Source organism: Equus przewalskii, chromosome 5, assembly GCF_037783145.1.
Source record: "Equus przewalskii isolate Varuska chromosome 5, EquPr2, whole genome shotgun sequence".
NCBI lineage: Eukaryota > Metazoa > Chordata > Mammalia > Perissodactyla > Equidae > Equus > Equus przewalskii.
Genome location: NC_091835.1, coordinates 36,242,978 through 36,259,120, shown reverse-complemented (window position 1 = coordinate 36,259,120; position 16,143 = coordinate 36,242,978). Strand labels below are relative to the sequence as shown.

At 38.5% G+C, this 16,143-nt stretch overlaps 1 protein-coding gene across 2 annotated transcripts in view; it reads left to right on the top strand.

Annotated features, from left to right (window-relative positions):
• Positions 1-369: 369 nt before the first annotated feature.
• LOC103544298 (natural killer cells antigen CD94-like) overlaps positions 370-16,143 on the top strand; it is a 77,640-nt gene continuing 61,866 nt past the window's right edge. For both annotated transcript variants that reach the window (XR_011540598.1, XM_070622150.1), the window contains exon 1: positions 370-561. The gene's annotated coding sequence lies outside the window, so the exon portion shown is untranslated. The remainder of the gene's footprint in view (positions 562-16,143) is intronic.

The following is a 16,143-nucleotide window of genomic DNA, read 5'->3' as shown; positions in this document are numbered from 1 at the left end:
TTTCTATATTGGCCCAATAGTTGTTCAGTGGCATTTTGTTTAATTTCCACATATTTGCGGCTTTTCCAGTTTTCTTATTGTAGTTCATTTTTAGTTTCATACCACTGTGGTCAGAAAAGATGATTGGTATTATTTCAGTCTTCTTAAATTTATTGAGACTTGTTTTGTAGCCCAATATGTGATTTATCATGGAGAATGTTCCACAGGCATTCAAAAAGAAAGTGCATTCTGCAGTTTTTGGACGGAATGTTCTGTACATGTCTACTAAGTTCACCTGGTGTAATATGTCATCTAAGGCCAATTGTTTCCATGGACTTGCTTGTGGGTGGGGCTAGTCCACGGGATAGGCTACCTGACCTGGCTGAACTCAACTACCTCAGGTGCTCTTGTGGGCGGGGCAATCTCCTATGCTAAAAGGCTAGAGGAAGGAATCCAATGGTGTGCCAGTGTCTGTGTCAGCACTGCTGAATTAGGTCACAATAATGGCTGCTGCCAGTGTCACAGTCCCTGGGGATGTGGGCCCAGCTACCTCCTGCCTCTCCAAGATGTGCTTCAAGCTTAGTAAGTGAGTCTCCTTTACCAATAGGCTATGCAGTTTCCTTTCTGGTGTTTTTGTGCTAGTATCTGGAACAGGTCAATCTGTGCGTAGGCCCTTTAAAAGCAGGTTTCTCTTTCTCTGACATTTGATAGTTTTTCTGGGCATATTCCCAATTGGTTTTCAAAGCCAACAAAGCCAGGTATTATGGGATCTCTTCTTGGTTGTGCTAAATCTAAAGGCTATGATGCTTATAGTGGCATAGATTCCATGCTCAGATCCCCTCCTCCTTCGGGAAAAGATCCATTCCTTTGAGATAATTCCTCACCATGAAGTACCATGGCTAGGGTGTGGTTTTTTTCCTCAGTGGAGCTGTATTTCTGTCTCTTCCACCCATGTCCGTATTTTCCTTTGTTGTGGGGCTTCTTTTTTTCCCTAAAGATTGACACCTGAGCTAACAACTGTTCCCAATATTCCTTCCCCCCAACCTCCTTATTCTCCCTAAAGCCCCCCCCCCCGGTACATAGTTATATATTCTAGTTGTGAGTGCCTCTGGTTGTGCTATGTGGGACACCGCCCCAGCATGGCCCAATGAGTGGTGCCATGTCTATGCCCAGGATCCAAACCAGCAAAACCCTGGGCCACTGAAGTGGAGTGTGCAAACTTAGCCACTCAGTCGCAGGGCAGGCCCTGTGGGGCTTCTTTTTATCCAGTCTCCAGATCGCTCTCAGGGGAAATTGTTCCAGAGGTAGTTGTAGATTTGTTGCATCCATGGGAGGAGGTGAGTTTAGAGTCCTCCTATGCCACCATCTTCCAAACCCCCTATCTTCTTAATTGTATTGTTTAAAATTTTCCATAATTTATAGACCAGGCACTTCTGAAGGGCATTTAAATCGTTTCTAGTTTTTCATCCCTCTAACAAATGAAGCCATACCTTTATCCATCTTTGTAGGTGCACGCTTTTTGGCTCAATGATACATGGCCAATCGTTAGGAAATCAATATTTGGCTGGAGCCTTCATCGCAGAATGACATTGTGGGATACAAAAATAAATCTAGAATTTTGTCTGAAGGCAATTTTTATTGCAATTTAATATTGAGTCCTTATTAGGCAAATGTAACACAATGACGTTACAGTATAGGAACAGTAACTGCTCAGCAGTGCAGCTGGCACATTATTCTTGTGATCACTATCCTGCAATTTGACATATGAGACAACCACTTCTTTTTCATTGTGGAAAAGTAGAGAATAAGATATTTCTGGATACTTTACTTTTCTTTAATCCCTTCTTATTCATACTCTTCAACAACAACAAAAAGTTCTCCCTGTAACAAATATGATTCTTCATGGATTTTGTTTAATAAGATTTTGGAATTTTTCTCCCTTATGCAATTTTGAAGTGGCAAAACTGGTATCCTGCTGGTCATTTGTCCCTATAAGATGTGAAAAATTCTCAAAAACACTTATAGCCTAAATGGAAATTAAATAACAAAACAATTTATTTCACTTTTAAAGATTATTATGTCTAAAAGAGGTATTCTGGAAAGATTAGAATTATGATATAATTAATTTCTACTATGCTTGTATTATTTCAAATTTTACAAATACATGTTAAGTATATTATTTAAATTTTTATGAATGATTTTATTAAAGCTATCCAGATATAGCACTCTCTTTTAATATTTGTATTTCCTATCAATTTCCTTATTTATTTTATAACTTAAAGAACTTTTTATTTTTTTTAGTTTTTGGTGAGGAAGATTGGCCTGAGCTAACATCTGTTGCCAATCTTCCTCTCTTTGCTTGAGGAAGGTTGTTGCTGAGCTAATACCTGTGCCAGTCTTCATCTATTTTTTTTATGTGGGATGCCATCACAGAATGGCTTGATAAGCAGTGTGTAGGTTTGTACCCAGGGCCCAAACCAGTGAACCCTGGGCTGCCATAGCGGAGCGCTTGAACTTAACCACTATGCCACTGGGCCAACCCCATGAAATTTGTAAAATAACTACTATTTAATATTGCTTAAATAATTTTTAAAGGAAGTTCTTTTTTTGTTTTTGTTTTTTTTAAAGATTTGCACCTGAGGTAACAACTGTTGCCAATCTTCATTTCTTTTTCTTTTTTCTTTCTGATTTTTCTCCACAAATCCCCCCAGTACATAGTTGTATATTTTAGCTGTGGGTCCTTCTAGTTGTGGTGCGTGGGACGTCACCTCAGCGTGGCCTGACAAGTGGTGCACGTCCGCACCCAGGATCCAAACCAGCGAAACCCCAGGCTGCCGCAGTGGAGTGTGCAAACTTAACCACTCGGCCATGGGTCTGGCCCCAGGAAGTTCTTGATATTTGACTTTGTATACAAATTTAACAGCTTTTTCAAAACCATTATTGTAGCATTTTATTTTTTTTTAAATTAAGGTAATGGCTTATAATATTATATAAATTTCAGGTGTACATCATTATATTTTGATTCCTGTGTAGATTACACCATGTTCACCACTCAAAGACTGATTACCATCCATCACCATACACATGTACCCTATCACCCATTGCATCCTCCTCCCTCCCTGCTTCCCCTCTGGTATCCCCTCTGGTACCACCAGTCTAATCTCTGTATCTATGTGTTTATTTGTTGTTTTTATCTTCTATTTATGCATGAGATCATACGGTATTTGACTTTCTCTGACTTACTTCTCTCAGCATAATACTCTCAATGTCCATCCATCTTTTCACAAATAGTGAGATTTTATCTTTTATTATGGCTGAGTAGTATTTTGTGTATATATACCACATCTTCTTTACCCATTCATCCCTTGACGGGTAATTAGGTTGTTTCCAAATCCTGGCTATTGTAAATAATGCCGCAGTGAGCATAGGGGTGTATATATCTTTACACATTCATATTTTCACATTTTTTGCATAAATACCTGGTGGAATAGCTGGATCATATGGTAGTTTTATTCTTAATTTTTTGAGGAATCTCCGTACTGTTTTCCATGGTGACTGCACCAGTTTGCACTCCCACCAGCAGTGTATGAAAGTTCCCTTTTCTCCACATCCTCTCTAACTTTTTTCTTGTCTTGTTAATTACAGCCATTCTGCCATCGGAATCTGAGGTGATATCTCATTGTACTTTTGATTTGCACTTCCCTGATAGTTAATGATGTTGAATATCTTTCACGTACCTTTTTGCCATCTGTATATCTTCTTTGGAAAAATGTCTATTCAGGTCCCTTGCCCATTTTTTAATTGGCTTGTCTGTTTTTTTATTTTTGAGTTGAATGAGTTCTTTATACATTTTGGATATTAATCCCTTATCAGGTATATGGTTTGTAAATATCTTTCCCCAGTTGTTAGGTTGTCTTTTTGTTTTGTTGGTGGTTTCCTTTATTGTGCAGAAGCTTTTTAGTTTGATGTAGTCCCATTTGTTTATTTTTTCTTTATTTCGCTTGCCTGGTGGGACAAAAATACTGGTAAGACCAATGTCAAAGAGCATACTGCCTATGTTTTCTTCTAGAATATTTATGGTTTTAGGTCTTACATTCAAGTCTTTAATCCATTTTGAGTTAATTTTTATGTATAGTGTTTGATAATGGGCTACTTTTATTCTTTGCATGTGGCTGTCCAGTTTTCCCAAAACAATTTATTGAAGAGACTCCTTTCTTCATTGTATGCTCTTGGTTCCTTTGTCAAAAACAAGCTGACTCTAGATGTGTGGGTTTATTTCTGTGTTCTCAGTTCTGAATCATTGATCTCTGTGTCTGTTTCTGTGCCAGCACCATGTTGTTGTGACTACTATAGCTTTGAAGTATACTTTGAAATCAGGGAGTGCAATACCTCCAGCTTTGTTCTTTTTCTCAGAATTCCTTTGACTACTTGGGGCATTTTGTCATTCCACATATATTTTAGAATATTTGCTCTATTTCTCTGAAAAATGTCTTTGGCACTTTGACAGGGATTGCATTGAATCTGTAGATTGCTTTAGGAAGTATGGACATTTTAACTATGTTAATTCTTCCAAGCTAAGAGCATGGAGTATTTTCCATTTCTTTGTTTCTGCTTCAATTTCTTTCAACTATGTTTTATAGTTTTCAGTGTACAAATCTTTCACCTCCTTGGTTAAATTTATTCCTAAGTATTTTATTCTTTTTGTTGCAATTGTAAATGGGATTGCATTCTTAATTTCTCTTTCTGCTACTTTGTTGTTAGTGTATAGAAACACAACTGATTTTCGTATGTTGATTTTGCATCCTGCAACTTTACTGTATTCATTTATTGTTTTTAATAGATTTTTGGTGGATTCTTTCAAGTTTTCTCTATATAAAATCATATCATCTTCAAATAGTGACAGTTTCACTCTTCTTATCCAATATGGATCCCTTTTATTTCTTTTTCTTGCCTGATTGCTCTGGCTGGGACTTCCAATACTATGTTAAATAAGAGTGGCAAAAGTGGGCATCTTTGTCTTGTTCCTGTTCTTAAATTAATAGCTTTCAGTTTTTCACCATTGAGTATGATGTTAGCTGTGGGTTTGTAATATATGGTCTTTATTATGTTGAGGTACTTTCCTTTTATATTCATTTTATATAGAGTTTTTATCACAAATGGATGCTATATCTTGTCAAATGTTTTCTCTGCATCTATTGATATGATCATGTGATTTTTATTCTTCATTTTATTAATATGGTGTATCACACTGATTGATTTGCAGATGTTGGATCATCCGTGCATCCATGGAATAAATCCCACTTGATCATGGTGTATGATCTTTTTACTATATCAATTTACTAGTATTTTGTTGAAGACTTTTGCATCAATGTTCATCAGTAATATAGTCCTGGAATTTTCTTTTTTGTGCTGTCCTTTTCTGATTTTGGTATCAAGGTAATTTTGGCCTTGTAGAATGATTTAAGAAGCATCCTTTCCTCTTTAATTTTTTGGAAGAGTTTGAGAAGGATAGGTATTGACTCTTCTTTGAATGTTTGCTAGAATTCACCAGGGAGGCCATCTGGTTCTGGACTTTTGTTTTTTGGGAGGGTTTTGATGTCTTTACTCGTGATTGGTCTACTCAAATTCGCTATTTCTTCTTGATTCAGTTTTTGAAAGACTGTATGATTCTAGGAATTTGTCCACTTCTTCTAGATTATCCAATTTGTTGGTGTATAGCTTTTTGTAGTATTCTCCTATAATTTTGTATTTCTGAGATGTCATTGTAATTTGTCCTCTTTCGTTTCTGATTTTATTTATTTGAGCCTTCTCTCTGATTTTTGTGAGGAGTCTAGCCAAAGGTTTGTCAATTTTTTTAATCTTTTCAATGAACAGGCTCTTAGTTTCAATGTTTTTTATTTTTTAGTGTCTATTTCATTTATTTCTACTCTAATCTTTATTATTTCCTTCCTTCGACTGATTTTGAGCTTGCTTTGTTCTTTTTCTAGTTCCGTCAGCTGCACTGTTAGACTGTTTATTTGAGGTTTTTCTTGTCTGTTGAGGTAGGTCTGTATTGCTATAAACTTCCCTCTTAGTACTGCTTTTGCTGTATCCCATAAATTTTGGCATGTCATATTTTCACTTTCACTTGTCTCCAGGTATTTTTTGATTTCTCCTTTGATTTCTTCATTGACCCAATCATTATACAGTAGCATTTTGTTTAATCTTCACATATTTGTGGTTTTTCCAGTTTTCTTCCTGTAGTTGATTTCTGGTTTCATACTGTTGTGGCCAGAAAACATGCTTGGTATTATTTCACTCTTACTAAACTTATTGAGACTTGTTTTGTGGCCTAATATTTGATCTATCCTGGAGAATGCTCCACGTGCATTCGAAAAGAATGCGTATTCTGCAGTTTTTGGATGGAATGTTCTGTATATATCTATCTAAACTATGTGGTTTAATGTATCATTTAAGGCCAATGTTTCCTCATTGATCTTCTGTTTGGATGATCTATCCCTTGGTGTAAATGGAGCATCAAAGTCCCCTACTATTATTGTGTTACTGTCTATTTCTCCTTTTATGTCTGTTAATAATTGCTTCATATATTTAGGTGCTCTTGTATTCAGTGCATAGATATTTACAAATGTTACGTCCTCTTGTTGGAGTGTTCCCTTTATCATTATGTAGTGTTCTTCTCTGTCTCTTGTTATTGTTTTTGTTTCAAAGTGTCTTTTGTCTAAGTATTGCTACCCTAGCTTTCTTTTTATTGCCGTTTTCATGCAGTATATTTTCCCATCCCTTCACTTTCAGTTTGTGAGTGTCTTTAGGTCTGAAGTGTGTCTCTTGTATGCAGCATGTATGGATCTTGATTTTTTCTCTAATCAGCCACCCTATGCCTTTTGGTTGGAGCATTTAGTCCATTGACACTTAAAGTATGTATTGATAAGTAGGTTTTTATTGCCATTTTGTTACTTTTTTTCTGGGTGTTTTAGTAGTTCTTCTCTGTTCCTTTCTTCTTCTCTTCCTGTCTCTCATTGTGTTTTGGTGGCTTTCTTTAGTTTTATATTTGGGTTCCTTTTTCTTATTTTTGGGGGTATTTGTTGTAGGTTTCTTGTTTGTGATTACTGTGAGGTTCATATATTATAACCTATGTATACAGCAATCTATATTAAGTTAGTTTCTTAAGTTTGACCTCTTGCTAAAAGCTCTACTCTTCTATTCTCCTCCTCCCACATTTTATGTTTTTGTCATCATATTTAACCTCTTCTTTTGTTGGTGTATCCATTACCCTCTTATCATGGAAATAGGTAGTTTTAGTAGTTTTGTCTTTTGACCTTCATAGACGGTTTAGCTGCTGCTTTCACTGCGTATTTGCCTTTACCAGTGATTTTATTTATTTACTTTTGATAATTTTCTTATTCCTATTTGTGGTCTTTTCTTTTCCATTTAAATAACTCCCTTTAGCATTTCTTGTATAGTTGCTTTATTGGTGATAAACTCCTTTAGTTTTTGCTTGTCTGGAAAACTCTTAATCTCTCCTTCCATTCTGAATGATAACCTTGCTGAGTAGAGTATTCTTGACCCTAAGTTTTTTTCTTTCAGAACTTATAATATATCATGCCATTCCATTCTAGTCTGTAAGGTTTCTTCTGAGAAGTCAGCTGATAACCTTATGGGGTTTCCTTTGTATGTAACTTATTGCTTTTCTCTTGCAGCTTTTAGGATACTCTCTTTATGTTTAATTCTTGACATTTTAATTATAATGTGCCTTGGTGTGGGCCTCTTTGGGCTCATCTTGCTTGGTGCTCTCTGTGCTTCCTTTACCTTGATATCTGTTTCCATCCTTAGGTTGAGAATTATTCAGCTATTATTTCTTCAAATATATTCTCTGCCTCTTTGTTTCTCTCTTCTCCTTCAGGTGACACCTATAATACAGTTATTAGTGCACTTGATGTCCCAGAAGTCTCTTCAACTGTTCTCATTCTTTTAAATCCTTTTTTCTTATTTTTATTCAGCTTGGGTGATTTCATCTGGCTCACTAATCCGTTCTTCTGTATCTTCTACTCTGCTATTGGTTCCTGTAGTGAATTTTTCATTTTCATTATTGTGTTCTTCTCTTCTGATTGGTTTTTTATATTTCCTATTCTTTGTTGATGATCTCACTGTATTCATTCATTCTTCTCCCAGGATCAGTGAGCATCTTTATGACAATTTGTCCTACTCTTTATCAGGTAGATTGTTTTTTTTTAAATTGTGGTAAGATTGGTTTATAAAATTAGATAAATTCCAGATGTACATTATTATATTTTGATTCCTGTGTAGATTACATCATGTTCACCACGCAAAGACTAATTACAATCCATCACCACACACCTGTGCCTAATAACCCCTTTTGCCCTCCTCCCTCATTTCTTCCTGTCTGCTAACCATAAATGTTTGAGCCTTCCCTTTGTAAGCACTTTTCCCTCCCCCTAGCCCTGGCGACCGCTGATCTGTTTTCTGTCCTTTTGTAGAACATAATATGAATGGAATCATATGACATGTATTCTCTTTTGAAATTGTTTATTGTTGTAAATATAACATAGCATAAAATTTACTGTCAAATATTTTTAAGTGTGCAGTTCAGTAGTAGTCAATATTTTCATATTTTTGTGTAATTCCACATGTATTTTTTCATTTTGTAAAATGCATTTAAGATTTAACTATGTTGTTGTGTGAATCAATAGTTCATTCCTTAAAAAATATTTTTTACTACAGAAAAATATACATAACATAAAATTTACCATTTTAACTATTTTATTGTATAGTTCAGTGGCATTAAATATGATAACAATATTGTGCAACAATCACAACTATTCAATTCCAGAAATTTTCATCATCCCAAACAGAAACTCTATACCCATTAAATGATAACTCCTCATTCCATCTTTCCCCAGAAAATGGTAAAATCTATTCTACTTTCCATCTCTATGATTTTTCCTATTCTAGATAACTCATATAACTAGAATCGCAAATATTTTTCCTTTTGTGTCTGGTTTATTTCCTTTAGTATAAAGCTTTTAAGGTTCACCATGTTGGAGCATGTATTAGAATGTCACTCCTTTTTGTAGTTTAATATTCCATTGCATGTATATACCACATTTTGTTTATTCCTTCATAAACGTTATTCATTCATAAACAAAATGTTGGTCTATTGATTGGCATTTGGGTTGTCTCCACCTTTTGCTTGTTATGAATGATGCTGCTATAAACTTTGTTGTACAAGTATCTATTTGAATTTCTAATTCCATTTCTTTGGGGTATATACCTAGGAGTGGACTTGCTAAATCATGTGGTGATTACATGTTTAATTCTTAAGGAGCTTCCAAACTGTTTTCCACGGGTGCACCATTTAACATTCCCACCAATGAGACAGAGTTCCAATTTCTGCATATTCTTACCAACATTTATTTTCTGTTTTTTTTTTTTTTGAGTGTCAAGTGGTATCTTATTGTGGTTTTGATTTGCATTTCATTAGTGAACATTGATGTTGAGCATTTTTCATGTGCTTATCACCTTTTGTATGTCTTCTTTGGAGAAATATGTACTCAAGTCCAATGTCTATTTTTTTTTTTTATTAATGTTATGATAGATTACAAGCTTGTGAGACTTCAGTTGTACATTTTTGTTAGTCATGTTGTGGGTACACCACTTCCCCCTTCGTACCCTCCCCCCACCCCCCCTTTTCCCTGGTAACCACCGATCAGATCTCCTTCTCAATATACTAATTTCCACCTATGAGTGGAGTCATATAGAGATCGTCTTTCTCTGACTGACTTATTTCGCTTAACATAATGCCCTCGAGGTCCATCCACGTTGTTGTGAATGGGCCAATTTCGTCTTTCTTTATGGCTGAGTAGTATTCCATTGTGTATATATACCACATCTTCTTTATCCAGTCATCAGTTTCTGGGCATGTAGGCTGGTTCCACGTCTTGGCTATTGTAAATAATGCTGCGATGAACATAGGGGTGCAACGGACTCTTGAGATATCTGTTATCAGGTTCTTAGGATAGATACCCAGTAATGGGATGGCTGGGTCATAGGGTATTTCTATTTTTAACTTTTTGAGAAATTTCCATACTGTTTTCCATAGTGGCTGTACCAGTTTGCATTCCCACCAACAGTGTATGAGGGTTCCTCTTTCTCCACAACCTCTCCAACATTTGTCGTTCTTGGTTTTGGATGTTTTTGCCAATCTAACGGGGGTAAGGTGATATCTTAGTGTAGTTTTGATTTGCATTTCCCTGATGATTAGCGATGATGAACATCTTTTCATGTGTCTATTGGCCATATTCATATCTTCTTTTGAGAAATGTCTGTTCATGTCCTCTGCCCATTTTTTGATCGGGTTGTTTGTTTTTTTGTTGTTAAGCAGTGTGAGTTCTTTGTATATTATGGAGATTAACCCTTTGTCGGATATGTGGCTTGTAAATATTTTTTCCCAATTAGTGAGCTGTTTTTTTGTTTCAATTCTGTTTTCCCTTGCCTTGAAGAAGCTCTTTAGTCTGATGAAGTCCCATTTGTTTATTCTTTCCATTGTTTCCCTCAACTGAGGAGTTACAGTGTCCGAAAAGATTCTTTTGAAACTGATGTCAAAGAGTGTACTGCCTATATTCTCTTCCAAAAGACTTATTGTCTCAGGCCTAATCTTTAGGTCTTTGATCCATTTTGAGTTTATTTTGGTGTGTGGTGAAAAAGAATGGTCAATTTTCAATCTTTTGCATGTGGCTGTCCAGTTTTCCCAGCACCATTTGTTGAAGAGACTTTCTTTTCTCCATTGTAGGCCCTCTGCTCCTTTGTCGAAGATTAGCTGTCCATAGATGTGTGGTTTTATCTCTGGGCTTTCAATTCTGTTCCACTGATCTGTGGACCTGTTTTTGTACCAGTACCATGCTGTTTTGATCACTGTAGCTTTGTAGTATGTTTTGAAATCGGGGATTGTGATTCCGCCGGCATTGTTTTTCTTGCTCAGGATTGCTTTAGCAATCCGCGGTCTTTTGTTCCCCCATATGAATTTTAGGATTGTTTGTTCAATTTCTGTGAAGAATGTTCTTGGGATTCTGATTGGGATAGCATTGAATCTGTATATTGCTTTAGGTAGTATGGACATTTTAACTATGTTTATTCTTCCAATCCATGTACAAGGAATGTTTTTCCATCTCTTTATGTCATCGCCTATTTCTTTCAAGAAAGTCTTGTAGTTTTCATTGTATAGATCCTTCACTTCCTTGGTTAAGTTTATCCCAAGGTATTTTATTCTTTTTGTTGCAATTGTGAATGGGATAGAGTTCTTGAGTTCTTTTTCTGTTAGTTTATTGTTAGTGTATAGAAATGCTACTGATTTATGCACGTTAACTTTATACCCTGCTACTTTGCTGTAGTTGTTGATTATTTCTAATAGTTTTTCTGTGGATTCTTTGGGGTTTTCTATGTATAAGATCATGTCGTCTGCAAACAACGAGAGTTTTACTTCTTCGTTACCTATTTGGATTCCTTTTATTTCTTTTTCCTGCCGAATTGCTCTGGCCAGCACCTCCAGTACTATGTTGAATAGGAGTGGTGAAAGTGGGCACCCTTGTCTTGTTCCTGTCCTCAGAGGGATGGCTTTCAGCTTTTGTCCATTGAGTATGATGTTGGCTGTGGGTCTATCATATATGGCCTTTATTATGTTGAGGTACTTTCTTTCTATGCCCATTTTACTGAGGGTTTTTATCATAAATGGGTGTTGGATCTTGTCGAATGCTTTCTCTGCATCTATTGAGATGATCATGTGGTTTTTGTTTTTCATTTTGTTGATGTAGTGTATCACGTTGATTGACTTGCGGATGTTGAACCATCCCTGTGTCCCTGGTATAAATCCCACTTGATCATGGTGTATAATCTTTTTGATGTATTGCTGTAATCGGTTTGCCAAAATTTTGTTGAGGATTTTTGCATCTATGTTCATCAGTGATATTGACCTGTAGTTCTCCTTCTTTGTGTTGTCCTTGTCAGGTTTGGGGATCAGAGTGATGTTGGCTTCATAGAATGTGTTAGGGAGTTCTCCATCTTTCTCAATTTTCTGGAACAGTTTGAGGAGAATAGGTATTAAGTCTTCTTTGAATGTTTGGTAGAATTCTCCAGAGAAGCCGTCTGGTCCTGGACTCTTGTTTTTGGGGAGGTTTTTGATTACCGTTTCTATTTCCTTACTTGTGATTGGTCTATTCAGATTCTCCATTTCTTCCTGATTCAGTTTGGGGAGATTGTAGGAGTCTAGGAATTTGTCCATTTCTTCCAGGTTGTTCAATTTGTTGGCATATAGTTTTTCATAGTATTCTCTTATGATCTCTTGTATTTCATTGGTATCTGTTGTGATTTCTCCTCTGTCATTCCTGATTTTATTAATTTGCGATTTCTCTCTTCTTTTCTTGGTGAGTCTGGCTAGGGGTTTGTCAATTTTGTTAATTCTTTCGAAGAACCAACTCTTTGTTTCATTGATCCTTTCTATTGTCTTTTTTGTTTCAATATCGTTTATTTCTGCTCTTATTTTTATTATTTCCCTCCTTCTACTGACTCTGGGCTTTGTTTGTTCTTCTTTTTCTAGTTCTGTTAGGTGTCGTTTGAGGTTGCTTACGTGAGCTTTTTCTTGTTTAGTGAGGTGAGCCTGTATTGCGATGAATTTCCCTCTTAGGACTGCTTTTGCTGCATCCCAAATGATTTGGTATGTCGTGTTCTCATTTTCATTTGTCTCCAGATAATATTTGATTTCTTCTTTAATTTCCTCAATGATCCATTGTTTGTTGAGAAGCGTGTTGTTTAGTCTCCACATTTTTGCACCTTTCTCTGCTTTTTTCTTGTAGTTGATTTCTAGTTTAATAGCATTATGATCAGAAAAGATGCTTGATATTATTTCAACTCTCTTGTATTTATTTATGTTTGCTTTGGTTCCCAAAATATGGTCAATCCTTGAGAATGTTCCATGTGCACTTGAGAAGAATGTGTAACCTGCTGTTTTTGGATGAAGTGTTCTATATATATCTATTAAGTCCATCTGGTCTAATTTTTCATTTAATTCTATTATTTCCTTGTTGATTTTCTGTCTGGATGTTCTGTCCATTGGTGTTAATGGTGTGTTGAGGTCCCCTACTATTATTGTATTGTTGTTGATGTCTTCTTTTAGTTCTATTAAGAGTTGCTTTACAAATTTTGGTGCTCCTGTGTTGGGTGCGTATATATTTATAAGTGTTATGTCTTCTTGGTGGAGAGTCCCTTTTATCATTATATACTGTCCCTCTTTATCTTTCTTTATCTGTTTTGTTTTGAAATCTACCTTGTCTGATATTAGTATAGCGACACCTGCCTTCTTTTGTTCATTATTAGCTTGGAGTATTGTTCTCCATCCCTTCACTCTGAGTCTGTGTTTGTCTTTGGGGCTGAGGTGTGTTTCCTGGAGGCAGCATATTGTTGGATCTTGTTCTTTGATCCATCCTGCCACTCTGTGTCTTTTGATTGGGGAGTTCAATCCATTTACATTTAGAGTGATTATTGAGACGTGGGGGCCTACCACTACCATTTTGTGTCTTGTTTTCCGGTTTTCTTCAGTTTCCTTTGTTTCTCGTCCCATGGTTTAATCTGTTCTGATGTAGAGCTGCTACTCTCTGTTGTTGTCCTTCTACTTATCTCCTCTGCTCTTGGTTTTGTAGCCCCTTTCCTTTTTTGGATTTTTCAGGAATGAGGGTTTTCCTGAGGATTTCCTGAAGAGGAGGTTTTGTGGCAATGAACTCCCTTAATTTTTGTTTATCTGGGAAAGTTTTTATTTCTCCATCGTATTTGAAGGATATTTTCGCTGGGTAGAGAATTCTCGGCTGTAGATTTTTGTCCTTCAGATTTTTGAATATATCATTCCACTCTCTTCTAGCCTGTAAAGTTTCTGCTGAGAAATCTGCTGATAGCCTGATGGGGGTTCCTTTGTAGGTTAGTTTCTTTAGCCTGGCTGTCCTTAATATTTTCTCCTTGTCGTTGACTTTTGCTAGCTTCACTACTATATGCCGTGGAGTTGGTCTTCTTGCATTGATAAAGTTTGGAGATCTATTGGCTTCTGTCACCTGAAGATCCATCTCCCTCACCAGATTTGGGAAGTTCTCAGCCATTATTTCTTTGAATAGGTTTTCTGCCCCTTTCTCCTTCTCTTCTCCCTCTGGTATACCTATAATCCTTACGTTGCATCTCCTAATTGTGTCTGATAATTCTCGGAGAGTTTCTTCATTTCTTTTAAGTCTTGCTTCTCTCTCCTCCTCTGCCTGCAACAATTCTATATTGCCATCTTCCAAATTGCTAATTCTTTCCTCCATATTATCGGCCCTACTGTTCAGAGCATCTAGATTTTTCTTAATCTCCTCTATTGTGTTCTTCATTTCCAATATTTCTGTTTGGTTCTTCTTTATCGTATCAAACTCTTTTGTGACATAGCTCCTGAACTCGTTGAGTTGTCGGTCAGAATTCTCTCTTAACTCATTGAGAATCCTAATGATGGCTGTTTTGAAGTCATCATCATTTAGGTTATATATCTCATTTTCTTTGGGATTGTTTTCTGTGTATTTGTTACTTTCTTTCTGTTCTGGAGATTTAATGTATTTTTTCATATTGCTTGATGATGTTGATTTGTGCCTCCGCATGGAGATAGAGTTTAGTTGCTCCTTTCACTTGTTTCAGCTGCTGCGGTGGGGGGAGCAGCTGTTTATACTTCACCCACCAGGAACCCTGTCCGTAGTTGCTAACTGGGCCTGGGCCCCTCTTCGTAGCCACAGTGGCCCTTTGGATTCCCTCCTCTGCCATGGGGGCCGTCACAGGGGGGCTTCAGGCTGCAGGTGCCTACTGTTGTTGCCCACCTAGATGCGCTCTCTCCTTGGGGTCTGCAACGGTGTTATGGGCTTTTCCAGCGGCCAGGGGTGGGATCACTTATATTTGTCGCTCCGTTGCTGTCGGCACCCACCAAATCTCACTTGTCCTCTATGGGTCGCAGGAGAGCTATTGGCATCTTCTACAGTCTGTGGTTAGTACACCTAGCTATGCTGCTTTTGCCCTGGGGTCTTCCAGCCTTGTGGCTGGCGGCTGGGTGCCTTCTACTGGTGCTGTGCAGAGGCTTTCTCTAAGGCTGCTGTGAGCCTGTAGGGTTTCCCCCTAGGCTACTAAGCTGGGTCTCTGGAACTCTCTCCAGCCCCAGCCCTCTCTGAGATCTCCGGCAATCCCTCGCCTCACGGGGTGGGCAATGGCAGCTGGGGGTCGCCCCGCCCTCTGGGCTTCTGTCCGGGCCTCTGCCGGGAGCCCTGAATGCTGGGTGTGGCCCCTCTGCTAATGGCAGACAGAGAGTTTTGTCTGCTGCCTGGCGGAGCTCCCGCGCTTCCCCTCCGGGTCGCCGAACCGGTCTTTGAAAGTTCCCCGCCCCGGTCCTCTCCGAGATCTCTGGCAATCCCTAGCCCCACGGGGCGGGCAACGGCAGCTGGGGGTCGCCCCGCCCTCTGGGATTCTCTCCAGGCCTCTCCCGGAGCCGTGAGTGCTCAGCGTGGCCCCTCTGCTAACGGCAGACAGAGAGTTTTGTCTGCTGCCCGGGCGGAGCTCCGGCGCTTCCCCTCCGGGTCGCTGAACCGGCCTTTGAAAGTTCCCCCAGCCCCGGTCCTCTCCGAGATCTCCGGCAATCCCTAGTCCCACGGGGCGGGCAACGGCAGCTGGGAGACCTCCGTGCCCTCCGTGTTTCTCTCTGGGACCCTCCGGGCGCCCCGAGCACCAGGCGTCTCCCCGCCAATGGCGGGGAGAGACTCTCCCCGCGGGCTCAGGTGTGCAACTCCAAAGTTTCCCTCTGCGTTTAGGAGTAATTGCGGGGGGTTTAGGTAGGGTTCTGGTCACCTGTTTCCACCGTCGCTCCTCTGTTGTGTTCTCGCTCCTGCCCTAGATGTGCGTGGATCCTCTGGGGTCGCCCGTTGGAAGAAAGCCGCTTGCGGGTACTAGGCTGCCCGTCGGGGTCGGAGAGTTTTCACCTATTTCCACATCCTCCCGGAGGAAAGTCCATCTGCCTTCCGATGTATAGTCGCGTGGGTGTCTCAGACGTCCTGAGATGCTGTCTGGATATCCTTTGTCAAGCGATAAGTGTCCAAATAATTGTAG